At 35.8% G+C, this 12,254-nt stretch overlaps 1 pseudogene; it reads right to left on the bottom strand.

Moving 5' to 3' along the window:
- Positions 1-302: 302 nt before the first annotated feature.
- LOC107557234 (actin-related protein 3B-like) lies at positions 303-10,757 on the bottom strand (annotated as a pseudogene).
- Between the last annotated feature and the right edge of the window lie 1,497 nt (positions 10,758-12,254).

The raw sequence follows: 12,254 nt of genomic DNA on the forward strand, positions 1-12,254 counted from the left end.
CTTATTACAATTACAGTGGACTATTTTTTACAGTTTCAGAGCTGCATGAAAACTAAACGAGTCCTTCTCTCACCTCATCTGCCATCTTATTTGTCCAATGTATTTGTAATAGTGCATTATGGTGTAAGCCTGCCTTAGATTTTGGGCAGAATAATTAAGAACCTTTTTAAACAGCCTTTGTATCGACAGAACCTATGACGCCTTAAAATGCGGTTCACTAGGTTTCAGAAAAGCGCAAGAATGATCCAAAACGCATTGATGAATGTGAGCCTGAGGTGAGAAATTCTGAGATAGTATTGAGATCAGACCTTTATTCTGCCACTGCTGAGCTCCTCACTCAGTCTGAGTCTGGCATACACCACACGCTTCAGGTCCCACTGCAGCCTGTGGCCAAAGTCCCGAAACATAGTGGAGCCACCTGACAGGACTATGTTCTAATGCACACACACACACACACACACACACACACAATTCTGAAATATATGCTTTTTCATTATGTTCACCTAAAAGAACCATCACTGAAATGAAAAAAAATATCCTTGTGTAAAATGCAATACTGAGGAAACAAGTAATACATTTACATTTTGTCCACTTATTAAATACATCTTCCAGTCCGCAGAATGTTTTAATAAAAAATAAAATCAGAATATTGCATTTTTCACTTACACTTCTGCAATAAACTACTGTTACATTTTCGGCTAAGTCCTGCAGAGTTGCATGCTAGAAAAAAATGACCATGGGCTGACTGAGGTCTCCTGATCTGCAGGAGAAGTGTGTTTCATTACAGGACTCAATCCTTACCTAACGAACGAGGAGATTTATCCTGCTACTTGGATTAGGAAATGCTGGTTTCATCTAGGAAATAAAAAGCTGGCGTTTTCCATCTTTACAGATGATGAGTTTAAAAAGTGGATATATTCACTTTATTCTTTGGTAATATCAAGACACAAATATATCATAATTCCTTTAATTTAAAATTAATTTATCTACCTGAAGACCCTCCAGCTGAGGGTAATCAAATAATGTCAAATTAACATCGCAAAGGTGGAACAGAAGTGCTGCTGAAGTGGCATTTAGGTTTCTTTACTTTTTAATGCTGCTCAAAGGTGGAATAATACACTGACACTGCAATTTCAACTGCATAATGTTATGCTAGCAGTTGAGGTGGGTTAGAGAAGGCATAATTTAGTGTGGCTTTCATGCAGTGAATTCAAAGCAACCTTTACTCAGCTGTGCCTTAATACATTTAGTTTAAATTGTGTAAGGTCCTTTGTGTGACCATCTATGTTTAAAGAGGTGTAAAACAATCTTTCTAGGGCCACAGCAAGATGTGAATGTCTTTTTTTCCCCCTCAGGTATAATGAAAGCTTTGTGACATGCAGTTTTCACAGTTCACAAATTTCAGTTGTTGATGTCTGCACTCAATTCTACGTCAAGTACAAACCTATTTCCTATATGCTTATGAAAGACAACCGAGACAATTACAGTATATGAACGTTATGTGTGTCGTTTCCCCAACACATTCTACAGGCAAACCCTAGATCTTTCTCCTCTAAACACCTCTTTACTTTTCACCATCTAATCAATTCTTGATGAATACATTCAATGTTTTTAATCACTGAATGTCAAGTAAAATGAGTTGAGAACGAAGTTTCATGTTTTAGTTCTATAGCCGTCCAAGACAATAAATACAACTGAAAACCTCCCCCTTGCCCATGCTGGGAGAAATATGGGTATTAAGGTTTGAATGCATTATAGTTGTTATTGTGTGTGTGCGCGCATAATGGGTATTGTAGTTCTCTATTGCAGAAGTTGTTCTTCAGCCCACTCTGAAATGTATGTTTTAAAAACGTCACAATATTGCTGACAAATTAAATTAAATCCAAACCTTTCAAGTGTAATCCTGTAGTACTTGTTATTTGTAGCAGAGAAAATAACAGAACTGGCTTTCAAATTTTTCAGTTGTCGAGACAATCAGTGAGCAAGTTTTTGCGGTGTAGCCTAAATGTCACTGCATGAAATCTATGTCAGGAGATAAAAACTTGTTTGCAGCAAAAAAAATAGTAAATAATTTTTTTTTTTTTTAAATAGCACTTCCTAAAATATGTCGGCATGACAAGCACAATGCTTTCATTCTGGAGAAGTCAGCTGGCAGTAATGCAAAAGTAACTTGTAAAAAGTAACAACGCAAAACCATAAAAAAGTTTATTTTTACATTAAAGCTGCAGTCCGTTACTTTTTTTTTGTTGTTAAAAATGATCCAAAATCAATATTTAAGCAAGTACATACAGTGGGGCAAAAAAGTATTTAGTCAGCCACCAGTTGTGCAAGTTCTCCCACTTAAAAAGATGAGAGAGGCCTGTAATTTTCAGATGAAAATTACAGGCCTCTCTCATCTTTTTAAGTGGGAGAACTTGCACAATTGGTGGCTGACTAAATACTTTTTTTCCCCACTGTAACCAGCCAGTGTTCAAAACTATAGCCTTACTTTAGCCCGATTCACAACGGTTGGCTTATAATAATGTTTTATAATTTGAGTGGTACGGGTAGGTTTTCGCAGGAAATTCGAGCATGCCGCTGCGTAATTACGTCACGTCTGTAAACATAAAGAAGTTGTCCCGGCTACTAGGCTATCGCATGTGAGGATCCTGCAGGTGGCCGATCGCTTATAGCCTTTTCTCACAGCAGCTGGAATAATTAAATGTATCATTTTGATGGCGGATTGTAATCTAGAAATGGCTATGTGTTTATGAAACACATGTGAATGAAATTAAATTATATTCCAGTTTTAAATGTGCTTCTGATTACAGATAGCCTGAGATTACAAAAGATTTGTATGTTAAAGACAACCAGATCGAAGGGAGCATCATTTGCTTTTTAGGTTAAATAATTTCTTAATATGAAATTCGAATGGTATGACAATTAGAGATTAGACTGTACAGAAATTGAAATCTACACACTAATACACACTATACTCACATAGTCATGTAATGCTGATGTTGTTAACATTAACAATTTGAGAATAAAGTATAACAATAATAATAATTTGCACGGTTTGATGTGATATGAGCTAACCCATCTTTAGATTTAATCACCATTGGTAGCGCGATTTATTGTAATGCTTTGTTCCTCAGTTGGTCAGAACAAACGTGGCACACTTGTTACTTGTTCAGATGACACTATCCGGGGAAAGTTCTTATTTGAGTCATATATTCCAAGACGTAGGCTAGAATCTGTGATTGCGAATTACAGTAAATATCCACACCGGTTCGGTGACTGACTGACTGCCACACACACGTACTCCTCAAAACATTAGATTCATCCGCGCCGGAGCACAACCCACACAAGGAAGATAATTCCGCACACAGCTGCAATTGCAGGTTTTCAAAGAGAGATGGCGACAAAGAGGTAAAACTTACGGACTGCAGCTTTAAGAAGCACAATAATGTAATGCATTAGTTTTAGAAGTAGCATTCCCTAACACAGATACCTAATGTCAGTTCTAGATACATACAACCCTAGACTAACCAATCACTGTTCAGGGAGGCCTTTGTTGATTAGTTTGCATATGCTGCCAAGACTTTTTACACCTCAAGAAATCTTGGCAGAAAAAGAAAATAAAACTAAAATAGCATCAAAGCACTTTCCATTTAATTTCCAATTCCTTCAGTATAGTACACTGAAGTTTTCTGAATAGGAATCATTTCAGTGCACTGTGATGTAGATGCGCACTAATTACCAGTGTGCATAATTGAATTTGTCAATATACTGTTTATTCAGTCAGGCTGCAAGTTGTGAGATATAGAAATGGATACTGAGGTTATTTCAGAGTTGTTCATCCCATTTGAAGGGATCAGTTAAAAAGCGCTCTATTCTAGACTGTGTAAAGTAATTGTGAACTCAGTGGATAAACACTGACCCCTGCTGGACAAATAAAAGAACTGAGCCCACCCAGAAGACCGTAGGGGAGGAAAAATGTACATGAAAAGACGTCTCACCTTTTAATAAAACATAGCAATCACTTTTTAGTCACTGTAGGTTTACTCTATAAAACACATATGCATTAGCTAGATCAACCTGAAACACTTTTTAGCATGATTTTAGCTAAATAAGCCATTGTAGTCCACATTTATTGGTGAATTTGATGATTAGGAAACAACATTTTGACAAACAGTTTAGAGATTTTATTCTTTCACTATTCAAGCAGACAAAAGCTGCATTTGAATGACTAGAAAATAGCGGCCTAGGGAGAGACACCAAGATGAAGTCAACTTGCTCCAATAAGGACTGTGGAAAGAGATGGAAACACTTTGAGTTTGATCAAATTGGATATCATAAATATGTCTATAGCATGTTTGCCGCTGGCCTATATTATTGTGCAAATGTAATCGCTCATTCACTGGTCAGCTAAGGATTTCACCCATTCAATTTTGCTCTTGACAGTGAAGTCTGAACATTGTAATGAACAGGGTCGGTGCTAACAAACTTAATGAAAAACCAGAAGTTGTGCTGATCTATAGCTATAGGATAAAGCAATGTGATTTATCTTAATGTAATGCAAATTTACGAGTATAAGTGCTCATTTGAGTTTAACACTCATTTCCACTTAAGTTGAATAATCAAATAAACATAAAGGGGTACATTTACAATCCCCTCCTCTTGTATTACATAATGGTAATAGGAAATTATAGTTGTCTAAATCCAATGTATCTATTTTGGTATTAAAGGGATAGTTCATCCTTTACTCACCCTCTTGTCATTCCAAAACTATATGACTTTCTTTCTTCTGAGGAACATAAAGAAGATATTTGAGAAATGTCACGTGGTCACCAAAATCAAAACCAAACCAATGGTCACCAAACCTGTTTGGTTACCAATATTCTGCAAACTATCTTCTTATGTGTTCTGCACAAGAAAGAAACGCACAGATAACCTCATTTGAGCAAAGAATGGATCATGTTTCATGAACATATCATGTTTGCACTCTGCTAGAATTATTTGTACTGTTAACTTATTAGAACCTGTAGCAATTATGCCTATAAGTACTACATTTTCTGTATCCTAAGTTCATTTAAAGCTGGACCCTCTTATTCACTTCTACGGCCTTTGGAAATCAAAGCTGTGTTAATTTATGAAGATTATCATGATGAACAAAATGTGTAAGAATCATACACTTTTGTTGGTCACAGTGCTTATTGGGTTTTAGTTGAGGGAACCAGGGTCCCCTTGGCCTACAAAAATATGTCATCATGATAATAATGGCATTGCACCTTGTAAAGTGCTCTTCTGACATCGATAGGGCAGTTCTGAATGACTTTATCCACTACAACTGAGATGGGCTGCATGAAGTCTGGGTTGGCAAACTACAGAGTGAAATGACCTTTTACTACAGAGTTCCCAAAGGTCATTCTGGGTATACATGTTGAATAATTCAGAGAGTGTGGTCTTTTTACCTCGGGGTGAAAAAATATCTCTGGTCCCAGAAAACGTGCATGTCCAACATCTATTTGAAATTCATTTTTGCTGATAGCATTGATTTCCTTGTATTTTTTTTTTATCCATTTGCCAGGGTCCATGTCATATTTGGTGAATTCCTTCACTATGCCTGGACATATGTAGCAATACCTTTCCTGAAAAAAATAATACACAGAATAATGCAGGTAAGGAGTACGAAAGCCGAATTAGACATCAATATGAAGCATGCAGCAAGCATGATACTCTTGAATTTCTTTTTAATCTAAAGGTTTATAGAACAACCTAGAGTATATAGAAAATAAAACATGAAAGAAAAAAAGAGAAATAGATGGCTAAGTAAGGGATAATGCAGTCTTTTGGCTATTATAAAATGTATCCAGATAGGATAATCAGAACCTGTACATTATTCCAGTTACTACACAGCCAACACATAATAACCACTGACATCAAATATTTATTTGAGTTGAAATGATTTCATCTTGCATGTAGATTAGCAGAAAACTGTGAAATATAAGTTTATATCATTATACAAAAAAAATATTTGATCACTCAATGTCACAATTCACCAATCAGAATGAAGCATTCCAGAGAAAAGAATATCATCCCTGCTGATACTCACTTTAACAGCTTTTGCAGTCTCCAGTGACTGCTCTGGAGGAATGCCGATCTCTCTCTCTCTCTCTCTCTCTTAGCAGCTGCTGAATGAAGTAGGTGATGTCTCTGCCTGCGACAGGGATGTGCTTTATACAGCTGCCAATCACATAACCTTCTGCCTAGGAAATAAAAAAGAAATAGAAATCAGCCATCTAAATTGTTGAAGAAAGCTCTAGCAATATTTATTTACAGATCTCACTTAATCTAATTCAATCAAATTTGTGCATTTTTGGCTCATAAGTCTACTTTTTGAGGGCACTGTATGTAAATGTTGTTTACCACTGGTATGGCATGAGTAACCCCATCACCGCTATCAATCACGATTCCTGTTAGTGTTCGTTCTCCAACCTGTCTTGAAGTCCATGATGCAGTCGATGCCGAAACAGCCTGAAAAATGGTCACTCAGATAAATAAGTTGCTTTTTCCAACATATGTCATGCATAATACAGGAATGTGTCTAGTGTGAATGATTCCTAAGTTTAGCTTGGGTAGACAAAGCATCAGAAATATAAAAATATATAATATGAGAAATTAAAGAAATGTCAAATCTGATCAGTTATAAACCCCTCTTGTGCTAAAAAAGTCTGTATAATTTGACCCATATATTATAATGTTCAAAATTAGCACAAAATAAAATTGTTTCCTTTAATTTCTTTTTTTTTACCTATTTAGATACCCAAGTATCTTATCACTAAATACGTAGCACTATTTGCACTTGGTGTAAATTGACTTTCCTGTTTTTTTTGTCTACTATCAAGGGTTTCTTACACTTATTTTCCATGTTGCAACAGACTAGAAATTGAAATCCTAGAAACTCACAATTAAAAACATAAACTATTCGAGTTTCACATCAAAAAGTCAATTAAGAAACAGCAAATTATCCCTGGTTTATTCAGAAGACGAGTCTTCAATTCCAAGTAAACCTTGAGTATTACATTTTGTAGGTAATCATGTATTTCATATTTTAGTCTTTGACAAGCTACAGTAAACGTTTTCAATTTGACCCCATAACAATCGATGTAACCAACATTTTACAGCCTTTTCAAAAACATCTATATGTCGAAACTTTGCATGTACATTCATGACCCTAAATTAGAAAAAGTCAAGAAATTTCAAAAATAATTAAATTGATAAACCAGTTTTTTTATCAATTTATCAAAGAGTCTTGGTCAAATTTACCAGCAACCCATTAAATTTGATTTAAATGCTAATTATTTGGCAGGCTAATATATTATATATTATTGTTCTTTCAAACACAATTTTCTTTGTTTATGTCATCTGCGTATCTGACATATTTAAACATAAAAGTTTACCTGAAAAGAAATATATAGTCCTGGGACGTTGAACGTTTCAAACATGATCTCAGCTAAGTATTCCCGGTTCTCTAGGGTATTTAGTGGAGGTTCTGTCTGAGGAGAAAATATTGCACTGCAACATCAGAATAAATGAAATGTGGTCTTTTGTAATGTAAAATATCAGGCACATATAAAAGGTGTTTTGTCATCATCAAATGGAGCAGCGAGACAAAGGCACACATACAGAAGACACACTGGAAACATCCTGTTTGTGACATGAAAACACTGTTGCACTCTGGTATAGACAAAGCAGCATAATCTACATACCATCAAGAAGTTGTGGTCCTCTGGTTCAGCTCTGAGATATTAAAATATGACCTGATCCATGAACTTCTCCATGAGGTCCCAATCCTCAACAATGCCATGTCTGATTGGCCACTAATGTGTACAGAGAAAAAGACCATTATTACATGAATTCTTCATCACTCTATTCTTAATGTTGTCTGCTGTGCCCGACCAAACACACTTTTCAATAGGTAATCTCAGAAAGAACAGTATATTGCAAAAACATGATTATACGGAACATTTATGAAATATGATGTCATGAGGTGGTTAAATGCATATTTTGGTAAGTGTGAGACATATACACTTCATATACACACATTTTAAGTGTTCTTTTTCCAATGTTCTTTTGGCCTTTTGAGCTTTGCTCTCCAAAAACAAACTTTCTTCATGGCTTCATTTTTGAAACAGGTTCTCTTGCACAATCTTCATTTAGTTTACATCATCTAATCTTCTTTCTGATCTAAAAAAAAAGATGGTCTGTCCCTGATGATGAAAGGCAACCCAACAGTATGATGCTAATGCTGCGTTCAAGTCCTCCTGGGACGTTCGTACTTATGAGTTGACAAGTCGTAATTACGACGTCAGGTGTGTCTTTTAATAAATTACAAGAAAATACAACAGGGTCTGTTAACTCTGCTTATAGAAAATGAAGAGCAAAGAATTTGCATCAGGTGTGTTTTGCGTTTTTAATATTTAAAAAAACAGTAATTTATGAAGCCACTTTAATCTGTATCACATAAAAACTTCATCAAAACTATCAATTTAAACAAAAATTTTCCGTCAACTACAGACATTGCATCCATCGATTCCGCCATGTTTCTCATTGACACGCCCCCAACTCGGAAACTCGGGGCTTAAAGAAAATTTTGAGTTTCCCACTCATAATAACGACTTTGTGGTGACGTTCATGTGCGTTCAACTCGTAAATACGATCTATCCGACATGACTTGAACGCACCATAACACCCCTTGTGAAAAAGAAGTGTGCTTAATAGTACTGAATGTGCACTTGTAGTGTACTTCAAATCTCTAGTATATTGTTAAAAATAATAATGAAAAAAGGCCACTTAAGTGAACTTAAAAAGAGTGCACTTTCATGACTATGTTTCTTAACACACTTAAGTACACTTAAGTAATGTAAAGTTTTACATTAAAGTGAATTTTAAATCGTGTTTGATTAACATACTAAAGCACATGTAAAGTTCTTGATTATAATTTTAACTGTAGTGTGCTATTCAATATTGATTTGGATTTGTCTCATTTTTGATCAAGTTTGCTTCATTGATTTTGTTATTTTCCTGTTTATTACTGTGAAGCTGCTTTTAAACCATCTGTATTGTATATAGCACTATATAAATAAAGCTGACTTGATGTTTTCACAAGGGACTGTCAAACTCTGCTGCGGGAAGGTTTATTTTTTTGTTTTTGTGGGTGACAAGTGTCAAATTCTCATCTAACATGATTTTAAAACGCTCTATCACTAAATCTCTACAATCTCACACTACAAGCTGAGCAATGGTTTCTTTTGTGCCTATCTTCCATACAGCTCAATATCATGTCAAGCCCTTGATATGGTTGACCGGTGCCCCTTAACTCTGTTCTCAGTTATTGAACCCTGCAACTCCTTCAAAGCGATCCTGGGCTGGGCTTTAAAAGACAGCCTTTTCTAGGCAGTGTCTGAGTAGTTGTAGCTTTACACTTCCTGATAATTGAACCACTGCTGCCCCCTGACATTTCCAAACACTTTTGTACATTTCATGAAATCGTTGGACAAGTGCAGTTTTTTTTTCTTCTTGGTATAACATATTGACATGATCGTCTCCTTTTCTACTTGCCAAGAAGTTTCTAATTTTACACTCAAAAACTGTATATAATCTGTACACCTATAGGTTGTTTTAGGTGTACACTAGCAAATATGCAACAAATATGCTTAGAAATTTCCAGAGGTAGACTGTACAGTGCCTATAAGCTTCAAATAACAGACTGGTAGGATTGATCACAACTGATCACCTTGGTTGCATAGTTGGGTTTATCGAAGGCTTCATCTCCAATGAAGAATTCAAGGTCATCCACCCCTTTCATGAGACGTCTCTGTGCCTGATCTCCAACACTGGCTGTCTCTCTGATTGCAATACCCGAAAATGACAACCCTACACATTCATATAAAATATGCTCAACACACATTTGAATATTTATCAGTTTCGTTTGACAAAAGCAACAATCAATAAGTGTTATGAAAGGATACGTGTTGATAACAGGCTCAGAGCCTACAGTATGTTGAGGTTACAGCAGTCGTGAATTGAGAGTTTTAGAAGAGCTTTAAATAGTGCTTCCCTAAGGCAGAGTTTAATTAATTTTGTGATCCAAATATTATATCCTGTATCTGAGTGCTGGGCATGCAGTAGTCTTCTCTGATCTGTCCTGCTGTGCATTAACAACTAAAACTGGCAACTGGCATGATAAACTGGGGCTCCGTGTTTCCTGCATAACCAATCTTGGTGTACCTGAAGAAGAAGAAGAATGGTATATCATCATCATGCATGAGATGAATGAACCAGAATGACTGTGCTACAGTCTATTTGTTTATAATTTTTCAGTCAGTATTTCCACTGAGTACACGGTCTGTCCATTCATCAAATAACAGCTGTGGTGGTTTATTATATAGCTATAGTGCACCTGATTAATGTCTCAACATGGCAGCCAAATAATCAAGACAAACATAGTTCAGATGAAAATTCAGTGTTGGGGGTAGTAATGCATTACAAGTAACGCGAGTTACGTAATCAGATTACTTTTATTAATTTTGTGATCCAAATATTATATCCTGTATCTGAGTGCTGGGCATGCAGTAGTCTTCTCTGATCTGTCCTGCTGTGCATTAACAACTAAAACTGGCAACTGGCATGATAAACTGGGGCTCCGTGTTTCCTGCATAACCAATCTTGGTGTACCTGAAGAAGAAGAAGAATGGTATATCATCATCATGCATGAGATGAATGAACCAGAATGACTGTGCTACAGTCTATTTGTTTATAATTTTTCAATCAGTATTTCCACTGAGTACACGGTCTGTCCATTCATCAAATAACAGCTGTGGTGGTTTATTATATAGCTATAGTGCACCTGATTAATGTCTCAACATGGCAGCCAAATAATCAAGACAAACATAGTTCAGATGAAAATTCAGTGTTGGGGGTAGTAATGCATTACAAGTAACGCGAGTTACGTAATCAGATTACTTTTTTCAAGTAACTAGTAAAGTAACGCATTACTTTTTAATTTACAAGAAAATATCTGAGTTACTTTTTCAAATAAGTAACGCAAGATACTTTTTTTTTCCAATTTATTGATCGACAGCTCTCCTGTCCCCATGTTGAGAGAAATCCGAAGATGTTACTGTAGTTCTAAAATAAATATGAAAATGCATTAATTCATCTCACACACAAAAAAAACAAAACTGATTCAGTATTCCTCAAAATGAATAAAAATAATGCAACTCAGAATATGACGCAAACCTGCAATAATTAAATGTTAAACAACACAAATATCCTTTATGTATTTTATCCCATTCTATTAAGCAATGTCTTTGCTTCTGACCTTCGATGATCCAGTTCAACCGTACTAATAAGCAAAAATTACTCTAGACAAACATTCGTGTGTCTTTTTTTATTGCTGAAGTGTGTTGAAATTTCTTCTTCTGCATTCTACTGTACGGATGTAAATTTACTTTCCCTTCAGCCTGAGGCTTATTCATTTCCCTTTTGGCGTGAAAAGGCTTTTATATTTGCCAAAAATAGAATTTTTTATTTTAAAAACAAACAAGCAAGCCCTGTCCAGATTTAAAAAGTAACGCGAAAGTAGCATTACTTTCCATAAAAAGTAACTAAGTAACGTAATTACTTACTTTTTTATGGAGTAACGCGATATTGTAATGCATTACTTTTAAAAGTAACTTTCCCCAACACTGATGGCATTTACATACAACCCACATCCCAATTCATATATCCCTCGTCCATATTTGTGAATTTATGCACCTGGCCCTAATCATAACAGATTACAGCCATTTAGAAGCATTTTAATAAAGTTCAGGAATAGTAGCCTATAGAAACGTGGTATGTTTTCTACCTCAAACACATGCTTTCATTGTAATCATATAACGACATACCTGTTATCGGTCACAGATAATAATATAATGCAAAATAATGATACTAAGGCAAAGCTTTAATGTCAAGTATGAAATCAGGATAGTAAACAAACTCAGCCTGTCCCACGCTGGATCCCCTCGCACTGCCTCATCATGGTCCACAGGGCTGACAGCGAAATTACGAATCCTACTGTGGTAAAGGAGAGAAGACGAGTTTATTCATATTCATAAGCCAAGTCTTCGCCAAACAAAGGTAGCCGAGAGACGTCATGACTTAGTTAATAATTATGAGCCAAGCCTTCTCCGCCACAGATATGAAACGTTTGTTACTGGAAGGTTACT

Source organism: Sinocyclocheilus grahami, unplaced genomic scaffold, assembly GCF_001515645.1.
Source record: "Sinocyclocheilus grahami isolate Dianchi unplaced genomic scaffold, SAMN03320097.WGS_v1.1 scaffold594.1, whole genome shotgun sequence".
In the NCBI taxonomy this organism is placed as follows: domain Eukaryota; kingdom Metazoa; phylum Chordata; class Actinopteri; order Cypriniformes; family Cyprinidae; genus Sinocyclocheilus; species Sinocyclocheilus grahami.